The sequence below is a fragment of the Leucopleurus acutus genome, assembly GCF_964270905.1.
Source record: "Leucopleurus acutus genome assembly, chromosome: 7".
Lineage (NCBI taxonomy): Eukaryota > Metazoa > Chordata > Mammalia > Artiodactyla > Delphinidae > Leucopleurus > Leucopleurus acutus.
The window spans coordinates 27,426,400-27,438,560 of record NC_139150.1 but is presented as its reverse complement, the minus strand read 5'-3'; positions in this window follow the sequence as shown (position 1 = coordinate 27,438,560).

Sequence of the window (12,161 nt, the reverse complement as noted above, 5' to 3'; positions counted from 1 at the left end):
GATAAGATATTTGAGTTTGATATTTTCTTGGTCTTTGTGGACTGTGTAGTGAGCTGCTTGAAAGGTAGCTTTATAATCCATGTGTGCCCACCAGTGATTTCATTTTATGACTTTTCTATGAACTTGAGGGTAGAAGAAACTTCCTTGAGAAGATAACATTTGCTGACTTAAATCCCTGCATCTTGAACATGAACTTTAAAAATTAATTCCTTTTGACTAAATGAATGGAAATTTCTTTTGCTGTAAACGAGTTAACCAATTAATTCTTGAATTTGGATGTCGGTTGTAAGAAAATTCATCTTTGCACTTTGTAAGACTTATTATATAAAGGAATTATGAGGGAATAGTATCATACTTTAAATTATTCTAAAAGTATAGATATGTCACCTATTCACAGGGCATTTATGTGATAACCTCAAATATCTGGAACATAGCAAAAAAAACCATGCAGAAAGCAAAAGATGTCTGAGTCAGCAGAATCAGTGTTGCACAGTTCGTGAGTGGCAGTTAATATCTTCTGTTCATGATAGTGTCTCAGAATCTGTTGACTATTAATATGTACATGGTACTACTAAGTTTTTAGGGTTTTTTCCTTTTTGTTTCCTGGTTATCAACAGATTCCCCTTCTAGTGGAGTAGGGCAGCTGTTAATGACAGGCATAATCATAGCAGCAAGAATTAACAGCTGAGCACCTGAGAGTGGAAGAAGACAGGAAAACTATAAAATGTGGACATAGTACTCAAAAATAGCTTGAATCCAGTTGAATTTAAATAGGACCTGATGCTTGGAAAAACTGATAAAAGTTTGTTTCTCCCAAGTTTCTCTTTCCATTGACATTTTCAGAGTCCTTTCTTCTTCCTCTCAAAAGATTCTGTTCTCTCTTTCTCTCTCCTTTGTTCTTTCCAGCTTTGTTAAAATGTGTTTCCAGTATACTGTAAATTGGAAAGGTTCTGATAAAATAAATCACCTTGTGGTTTAAATATATTTTCTTCATGTGCCACTTTGCTTCTTATCTTACTATTTTGGTCTTGTCTTCCAGCATTTTGCAGTACTGCCTAGTAGCTTGATCCCTTTGGAGATGTGTTGAAACGAATTATTTGTCAGTGTTTCCTAGCCAGAAATCTGAGTTTATTGTTCAAGAAAAATGCTTAACTGAGAGTTACTTGCAATTATTTTCTTAGTATATCCAAATAGTATCCAGATTATGGTTTGATTCCAAGTCAAAAACTAAATGTACTTTCCTAACCAGCTGCATGGACTCCAGGCTTGCCTCAGATACCTAACTGCTGACAGAGTAGGGAAAGATGACTTGGAAGATTAATTATTGGTCTAGGAGTATGTTGTTAGATATTTGGAAACAATTCTTTTAATGTATATTATTTGCAAATATCTCATATTAAAGTGATTAAAGCAGATTAATATGAATAACGCATGGGGACAAAAAATATTGTAGGCTGAAATCTAGGCCATGAGTCCTTTTAGACTTCATTATCTTCAAAAAGAGTATTTTAAATACTAATATTTAAGTGATCATGTTGCAGTACATCAGCATGAGAATTGAACACAAAGCTATGTTAATTATTTACCAGCATTAGACAGTCTGAAAGTGAACAAGTAAAAATAGCACAAATGGAAAAGGATTTTAGAACAAATTTTCACTCTTTTTTTTTAACTGTTAGGAGTTTGGTTGATAGTAAATATATGCAGAAAGATCACCAGCAAATGAGTTCTGGATCATTAGCTTTATTTCTGGTTGAACAAGTAGCCAAAGCCCCAGCAGACTTGGTTTTTCTGCTAATAACTGGCTTGCAGAACACTGCATGGATCCCTTAGCAAAATTAATATTCCTACCAACTCTCCCTCTCCTCCGAATTTAGAACTTGAATTTTACCTATGAAAAGAGCTGAGTTTATGGGACATTTTCCAAGTCAATATAACTAATCAGCCACTTCATCCCAATCTTGCCACACGTAACTCAGTTGTCAGACAAGGAGGGAGGGAATGGTTACCTGCCCACAGGTGCTTACACTGGAGAAAAAAGTACAGAATAAGGTGAAAGGGAAACAGTCTTCTAGATTAGATCACAGATGAAAAGGGAGAAAGGATTTTGTGTATTTCCAACTTCTGACTCACAGTAACTCACCATTAGAATATTATTCAGCAGGTGTCAATCTCTGACCACTGGAAGGAGCAAATAAGGAGAGGGGTGGAAGCTCACTCAGTATTTTCAAGGGAGCAGAGGTAGTACTGGCAGAAACTCCTTCTGTGGCTGCAGTCAGGAATTCTGGGAGAGGAGAGGACCACCAACAAAAGCATGAAGGGAATTCCCTGGCGGTCCAGTGGTTAGGACTCTGTGCTTCCACTTCACGGGGCACGGGTTCGATCCCTAGTCGGGGAACTAAGATCCTGCAAGCTGCTCGGTGTGGCCAAAAAAAAAAAAAGCATGAATGTTTCAGTTATGAAGGCAGTTTAAAAACAAGTCTAAATATTTAAGAATAGCTCAAACTATAACTTTTCACCTTTACTTCATTTGTAGGTGTTTATGTCTTACAGAAATGCAGTCTCCTATTATATAAATGTACTTAGTCATAGAGTACAGATGTATGTGGTACTGTATTCCATGGTTTTTTTTTTTTTGAGGGGGAGTATGTGGACTTCTCACTGTTGTGGCCTCTCCCGCTGCGGAGCACAGGCTCCGGACGTGCAGGCTTAGCGGCCATGGCTTACGGGCCCAGCCGCTCCGCGGCATGTGGGATCTTCCCGGACCGGGGCACCAACCCATGTCCCCTGCATCGGCAGGCAGACTCTCAACCACTGCGCCACCAGGGAAGCCCTGTATTCCATGTTTATTTCAAGTTATTTACTAGGGTTTTGTGAAGAAGACTTTTAAATGACCATGTTTTTGGAAAAATAGTGCTTTTTATAAACATAAATATATGTATAGGAAATATAAAACTTCTAATGTTTGGAATCAACCAGTATGCAGTAGTTTTTTTTGAAATCTAGTATTTTTTGCCTAAGGGAAAATTGAAACAGTCTCTTATTTACTCTCTCTGACTGAGTCCCCTCCATTTCCCAAGTTAATCCTTAATATGGTATTTTTGGGGTGAAGGTAGAAGTCTTAGTAATATATTGTAAAAAGTATTAAATATTTGCCCCCTAGTCATTTTCAGATTGTCTGAAAGAAACATTGCAAAATTATCTGTCCCAAATCTAACAGGATAATCTGAAGTATGAAACAATGTGAACATATAGACATAACTTGAAAAGTTTCCTCAGTGTTGCGTGGCATTCACGTTTTTACTAGGAGCTCTATTGGACTTTACTGCAAATCAAAATCAAGATAAATCTTCTCCTGAAAATGTGACATCTAGCCTTTGTTACATTCATTCTTTTGACAACGTTAGTATATTTTTCTCTCAGCAGTTATCATTCAGAAACAGATATATTCTTATTTTTGTTGCTGTTTCAGTGCTCTGATTTTAACTAACTTTTCCCTTGCTACCTTTCTCTATTTCAGCCTGTATTTTGGAGAATTAGATTGTTAAAATGTTTAATTTATTTTAGATAATTTTAAAAAGTCATTATCTACACATAAGACGGTTTAGGATGGAGTTTAGGGTTCAAAGATATCATTGTGCTCATCATTTTATAGATGAGATAATTGAGTCCTAAAAGAGTTAAGTGACTTGCTGGTTAATGTGATGGGCTGAAACTCAGAGCTCTTAAAACTTGGTCTAATGCTCCTTATTTTTAAAAAGTTAAAAAATTTCTGCTGGTTGGGAAGAAATTTGGAAATCTCAAATTTTGTTCTGTTTGGGTAAATGATTCATTGAGTACAGTAAGCAAGGTCTAAAACTTCTTTATTATTCCTATTTTAATTGTGTTTAGGAAACACTATTTAATTAGCTCCTCCATATATGGAACTATTTTAGAGTACTTTGCTTCTAATGTCTTTCTATAAAAGGAGAAAAATGAAGATATTAAGAAGAAATATAGAAACAATAAGATCTTAATCTTCAGAGAGCTGAAATAAATTCATGGAGGAAAGTAGTTTCTATATCTGCTCATTGCAGATTGGGAAAAGATCTGGTTTAAATACTTTATATTTAATTGGTAGTGATAAAAAACCATTTGTGATTACTTCTCCATTATTATTACAGTTTTATTTAAGGAATTTTGGTCTCAGGTGACAGATTCACATAACTGGTAAAATAAAGGGTCAGAATTGTAGGATTTATTTTAAATAACATTTGAGAGATGGAGGAAGGGAATCTCAGAGAGAGAGAGAAAGGAGCCATCTCTGATGTAAGAGAGAGAAATGAATGGTTGGCAAACAGGATTTCAGTAGAATATTGAAATCGAAATAGTGATTGAAATTGAAAATAGTGATGTTGAGCAAAGTAATATGACTAATGTTTCTTGAAGGCTTTCCAATAGTGTACACTGTCATAACCTAAAAATCTAAGTATTCACTGAGACCTCTTCATAATTCACAAAGTGGTATTATGTAGATACAAATAAATGTATTGGAGACAGAGCAGTGGTAAATCCTGGGATCAGGTGGTACTCATTAAGTAGAGATGTGTAATTGACAAAAATGCATCACTCTTGGAACTGAAACTTAGAGGAATCAAGCAACATATTAATGTATATCTTTTGGATAGCTTTCTGCTTTGGGAGAAGAAATTCCAGGAAAAAAGTAAACAATCTATTTTCCAATTTAAGACATTTCTTGAAGTTGGGCCCTTACATTGAAATACCTGCATAATTTGAGACTTTCTATCCTTTTCTCATTGCACAGTATAACTTCTTCAACCTCTCCTGCATTTATACAGTGTATATACTATAAAATTTGAACCTAAATGAAAGAGGAACCATGGAGGGTCTCCAGTTTTACCAACTGGGTGTATTTATATATATAAATACATGGGATACATATATAAATACATGGGAACAATTTTTCCTAGATTATCTGGCTTTTCATCTATTTTCTGGTTTGTCATGAACAGCCTAGTATATTAAACAATAACATGGAAGCTTTACATGCGTGTGTACATGTGCACACTTGCACACAGATGCACTAAAAAAATGGCACCTTACTAAATTAATACTAGACACAAAATTGAATCATTATGGTCAGTTTTAAAAACAGTAATGGTCTTTATATTGTTGGGTTATTTGGGAGTAACTGGTAAGTAACATTCCTTTAACCAAGTTCTAAACCAATTGGGAAATAAGACAAAACAATAAAGTTGATAAGAGGCCAAATAAAATGATATTGGAGAATTTGGCTTATATCAATGGGCATACTTCCTAATATTGAATCCTAGAAGTAGACAGACTTACCCCGCCCAGGGATGTAAGTACAGGGCTACCTCAGGTCTTTGTGTGTGAGGGGAGCCTGTTTCAATGAAACTTGCTGAATAGAGGGAAAGAACCGAATATAGAATATATGTTCTCTGTGGGCAAGCAAGCTGCCAGAAAGAGGGAAAGGTGCTGAGCTACTTATTTCTAGTTTGTCCTTCCAAACTCATAATCAGATTAAGTCATATCATCTTCCCAGGAGAAAATGAGGGAATAGAGAGCAAGGCTAGTGGCACTTTTCTCCATGTGTAAAGAAACATCAAGTGCAGAGTTGGGTCTCCTCTTCCCCTCCTTTCACACTTGTATAAAAATCTTTGGTTATAATTCTAGCTATAATGACAATAATTTTTAAAAAATCAGTGTAATTAACTTTTTAAAGGTAAATTCGACATACAATATTAGTTTCTGATGTATATGTAATTGACTTTTCTTAACATTTCTTATTCCTAGTACCAAAGTAGGTACTTTGTACTTTTATGTATGACTCATGGCACGTATTATAGATGCCACAGAATTGGGTTGTTTGCTGTAGTATCTGGAGCTTGGAATGCGTCTTTAGAAGCATTAAGGACCAAATAGAATGATTAGTATACAAGGTCATGGAGTTGATTATGATAGTGCTGGGATGTGCTCATTTTCTAAATCTCAATTCTGTTCTTTTTGTGTAGACAGGTATGCAGACCAGAATATTTTAGGATGGGTATAAAAATGACCAATACCAAGTAAGAACAATATTAGAACTGAAGAAGAGAGACAACAGAAACATTGCTGAATACATCTAATTAATGTTCAATTAAATTTAGTAGTTATTAAATCTTACTATGTGCCGAGCTTTATGCTAGACACTGGGGTTAGAATATCAAGCATAATAGCCATGTGTTGTTAATTATGATGGTCAGTGTGGGGAAAAAACCTTTTGTTGGACCTATTATATGGTATGTAAATTTAAAGGGGACAGCAGTTTCTGCATGTATTTTTCATCAATTTTCTGTGACATACAGCACTGAGTAATAGCTGTGCCCTCTTCCTAAACTTGTGCTAGCATTCTCAAAAAAAAAAAAAAAAGATAGCTTAAGTAGCGTAGGTTTAAGTTGGCAGCTTCTCTGAAGTCATCTGAGGGAAAGACCCTATTGCTAGAAGTGTTTCTTTGGTTTCTCCTTGTCTGAATTTTTGCTGTTACGACTTCATTTTTGGGGGTAAAGGATTGTAGAACTGCAGCCTAGTTTTATATGTTAGCAGGCAAGCTCTCAGAATACAAAGTCCTTGCCCATTGAAGGCAAGTAGAGAAAACTTGGAAGAACCATTTATGAAGTGGTGAAAGAGATCTCTGAAGAAAAATTGAAGAGCAGATTTGAAATGTATAAGAAAACCATCAGAATGCATAGAAATGTGTGCCCCATGAAGGAGGTTGATTGTTCTAGTTGAAGAGTGTCAGACTGAATGAAAGTGGAGGTGTGTGTTGATAATCTTAAGGTAAGAAAAAACATTTATAGTCATCTGGAATTAGTTTGAAGTGTTAAATTTTCCTCCTTATTTTAAGGTGATTTATATCGGGACTGGATTTCCAACTATAGTTCTAACATCACATTATGCAAGCTGATGTGAACTGTACAGATTTCTTGTAATTTATGTTTTGGTGAATATGAACTAATCTATTTCAGGGTTTTTAATCCTAACTTTTCTTGCATGTCACTGCCATTGAAACTTGCATGAAAAGCACTAACTGCCTTCTTTCTCTTCTCCCTGATTTGCTCCAAGGCTGCCAGACAGATCAAGGATAGGTATGGTATAAAACCTACGTTTTTATTTAAGTATCAACAGTGAAGTCAGAAATGAAATTCAAGAAGTTTCTTATTAGAATCTCGTTAGTTAAAATAAATACACCTAATGGCGAAGTGCAAAAAAAAAGAGAAAAAGTCTTCTGCATATATTCCGGAATAAACAGTATATCAGCAAGATTTTTAAAAAACATAGTTATTGACAATTATGTACTTCCAAAAGAATTTCATTTCTGGTATAATATAGTTTTAGTACAGTTCTTAATTAGCTATGCTAGTAGATGGGGAACCATTTTGAATAATTAAAAACATATATATTCCTGAATGTATTTTTTGTTGTTCTTAAATTTTACCAATATAAGCGTGTCTTATTTTATGAGAAGTTACAGCCTTATTTCGTTCCTCAGGAGCTAAAGCTCTCCTTTTTCGCTCCCTCCTGCAGCTGACGCAGCCCCAATAAAGCCTTGCCTGAATTTCTTGTCTGGCCTCTAGTCAATTTCTGTTGATCGGGGGAAGGCCAAGAACCCTGGTCGGTATCACAACCACAGCAACAAAAGCCAGCCTGATGATAACTCGTTATGTTTGTGATCTGTGTCTCAGATGTACTACTTGGACTCAACCTACTGGACCCACTGGGTCAATAAAGTCCTTTAAAAGCCACACACACAAAACAAGAGCTATTGCTCTCCTACTTCACTGCTCTCCTGTTTAACACCTTTGTATTCTCATTCCATCTTGTTCCTGGTGCCATCTCTATTTCTAATGCCACTACTGTCTAGTTTGTGGGACGAGAAGATTAAAGAAAATGATGATAGGCTTTGGCTTAAAGGTCTTTACCATTGGTAGAGCCAGGATTAGCACAGGTAATTTAGTATTTGCTGTAATGAATGTACGAAAGGGCTAAAAGAGCTGTTGGCAATTTTGGATTGGGTTATCTCAGAACGGATGGTTTTGATCTGCTTGGCTAGTCACTGAGCATTGACTGTAGTGAAATTATCACTTAAGATTTCTTCATTTGAGGAAAATGAAATTCTCTGAAAGGCACAGCTCTTCAAAGCACCACTCTGAGTCCTAGATTAAATTATTCATCAGATAATTCACAAAATTATTCTGTATGTATTATGTGAAAACCAGTGTTGTATTGTTAATCTTGGCTGAAGACTTCAACTCTTGTGTTTTTCTAGTGGCCTTTTATTTGACTAGAGGCAAGATTCACATGGCAGTCATAGCATTCTTAGCACAAATATTAATTTTTCTATTTTTTGCATATTTTTTTAAAATTAATTTTTATTGGTGTATAGTTGATTTACAATGTTGTGTTAGTTTCTGGTGTACAGCAGAGTGAATCAGTTATACATATACATACATCCACTCTTTTTTAGGTTCTATTCCCATGTAGGTCATTACAGAGTATTGAGTAGAGTTCCCTGTGCTATACAGTATTTTTCGTATATTTTATATCAGGGAGTGTTTAAAGACTTGGATTATTCTTATAAATCCTGGATGTAGAAAGGAGATTATGAGAGTTTGAAAGTGAAAAGTATTGGCTGTATGAGGAATGGATGCTAGGTAGGTCAGTTTTCTGGATAAGGTATATTTGGGTTATGTGTGCTGGAATTTGCCATAAGTAATCCATCTTCTACCCTGGCTAGAGTATTCTTCTGTTTAGCCACCTACTGCACAAAATCCTGCTCTGGTCTGTGATTTTCTGGATTAGAAGTCACTTCCTAATCAGGCTTTGGGCCGTCCAAAGACTTTGAAAGAAACCTTGCAGTTATTTTCTCTTTGCAAAAATAAAACTAGGAGGAAGAGATCCTTGTGTTCAGCTTTACTGAACTATTTACTATTAGAAATGAACCAAATGGTACATATATACGATGGAATATTACTCAGCCATAAAAAGGAACGAAATCTGGTCATTTGTAGAGATGTGGATGGACCTAGAGTCTTTCATACAGAGTGAAGTAAGTCAGAAAGAGAAAAACAAATATCGTATATAATGCATATATGTGGAATCTAGAAAAATGGTAATATGAACGAACCTATTTGCAGGGCAGGAAGAGAAATGCAGATGTAGAGAATGGACGTGTGGACACGGGTGAAGGGTAGGGTGGGATGAATTGGGAGATTAGGTTTGACATAAATACACTACCATCTGTAAAATAGATAGCAGGTGGGAACTTGCTATAAAGCACAAGGAGTTCAGCTTGGTGCTCTGTGATGACCTAGATGGGTGGGATGGTCGGGTGAGGGGAGTCCAAGAGGGAGGGGATATATGTATACATACAGCTGATTCACTTCATTGTACAGCAGAAACTAACACAACATTGTGAAGCAATTATACTCCAGTAAAAAAAAGTGGGCAAGGTGAATTAAAACATTCCTAACCACATGGAACCTGTAATGTAGAGATGTATCTGTGGATTTTAGATTGTTAGTTTGGGCTTTGAGGCACAGTTGTCTAACTATATTCAGTTTAAAAATAAAAAGTCCAGTCTTTTGGAAAATTATAGCATTGTTGTACATCTAACTTGATTTATGGAGACTGAAATTTTCATTGTCTAGAAAATAAAGGTCATTATTCTTTTTTTCGGCTTTGATAGGCCTTTCTGATATATCTTTAGGGGATATAATTTTTCTTTGAGGCCATAGTGATATTTTTCCCCCAGGTTTATCTTGAAGAGTGTACATACTATACTTTTTATTTGTTGGTTTTTTTTTAAATTGAAGTATAGTTGATTTACAATGTTGTGTTAATTTCTGCTGTGCAGCAAAGTAATTCAGGTATACATAGACGTATACATTTTAAAATATTATTTTCCATTATGGTTTATCACAGGAGAGGCCATAATGGTTAAATCAAGTTTTACAGATAAAGTTTCAGGTTTAAATTCCTTAAAATACTTTCAGATATTTTTCTCAACAGTTCTCAACAAACTTTTAAATCATCAGGTTTAGAAGCAACCAAGTAAGTTCAAACCTGTTCATTGATTCAGTGGGCATTTACCAAGTACCTATCTGAATATAGCTCTTTAAGAAGTCTTTAAATCGAAAGATACTTGGGACTGTCAAGAACAACATATGTAAGATTTAGCCTTTGTTCCTAACTTCTTATTGATGTAATCTGAAATTTTATTATTGAGAACCAAGAGCTTAAAGTAATAATGTGTGAAATGCTCAGCATTATACTTGCCATTCAGTTAAGTGTGAGTTCCCTTCTCCATAAATTGTTTTTTAGTATAGCACTTCCTTTTTTTTTTAAATTAAAGTGTTGTTGATTTACAATGTGTTAATTTCTGCCGTACAGCAAAGTGATTCAGTTATACATATATATACATTCTTTTTTTATATTCTTCTCCGTTATGGTTTATCACAGGATATTGAAGGTAGTTCCTGTGCTATACAGTAGGACCTTGTTGTTTATCCATTCTATTGATATATATAGTAGTTTGTATCTGCTAACTCCGAATTCCCACTCCATTCCTCCACAACCCCTTCTCCCCCCTTGACAACCACAAGTCTGTTCTCTCTGTCTGTGTGTCTATTTCTGTGTTGTAGGTAAGTTCATTTGTGTCATATTTTAGATTCCACATATAAGTGGTATCATATGGTATTTTTTTCTCTCTGACTTCGCTTAGTATGATAATCTCTAGTTCCATCCCTGTTGCTGCAAATGGCATTATTTCGTTCTTTTTTTATGTCTGAGTAGTATTCCATTGCATATATGTACCATATCATCTTTATCCTTTCATTGGTCAATGGACGTTTAGGTTGTTTCCAAGACTTGGCTATTGTGAATAGTGCTGCCATGAACATAGAGGTGCACATATCTTTTTGAATTATAGTTTTGTCCAGATACATGCCCAGGAGCAAAATTGCTGAATCATCTGGCAACTCTGGTTTTTTGAGGAACCTCTATACTGTTCTCCGTAGTGGCTGCACCAATTTACATTCCCACCAACAGTGTAGGAGGGTTCCCTTTTCTCCACACCCTCTCCAGCACTTGTTATTTGTAGACTTTTAATGATGGCTATTCTGACCAGTGTGAGGTGGTGCCTCATTGTAGTTTCGATTTGCATTTCTCTAATTATTAGCGATGATGAGCGTTTTTTCATAGCACTTTCTTCTTGATAAATAGATCAGCTGCTGCTCACTCTTTGTTACTACTAAAGTGACTACTTTCCTAGTTTTAAGATGAAAGAAAATGACTGAATACAGCAACAGTGTGACATTTTTCATCCCCAAGTAACTGAATACAGCAATATGTTTGATACCTTTCATACCATTGATCTTTAGGGTAGTTTGGTAGATCTGAATGACTAGGCCTGGTATTCCCTTTGTTCCTGCAGCTCTATTTACTTCCTCTGCCAAATTCTGTACTAGGAGGGCAACATTCATGAATAGCATTTTTGTGTCATTTTTTGACCAAAGATAATAAGGAGAGTTACTTTGTGATACATGTGGAAATCTACTGTAATATGAAAAATTGAAATTTGAGATAAAATAACAAATGAATAGAATATGAGAATTTCTTTTAATCTCTAGTTTTAATTGACAGAACAATTTCCCCCTGCTTTGGGTAAAATGATGTCTGGTATGGCTTCTTCCTTTCTTTGTTTTGTATACCACATTCATCTAAAATATATTTATTGAGTTTCTGTTATTTCCATGGCATATGGTTTCACAGGGCTGTTTCTTCTTGTCTCCTTCCATTCAGTTGATGTTGCTAGATCAGAGTGACACCTACTAGCATGGTATTCAAAATTGTAATTTTACTTCTCTCCTTTCTCATCCATGGCCTATAGCAGCTACCAAGCTATGCAGTATTTGGTCAGTGTACCTCTACTTTTATTTAAGGACACATGGAATGGCTGTGACAACTAGGCAGAATGTTTGAATCAGGGTATATTTACAGTTCATTATTTGGCATATGAAAAGGGGTGAGGCTGGCATCAGGAAATCAGATTGAGTGTACAGAGGTTCAGATGATTGTTGGGTCTGTTAAAGATGATTTAT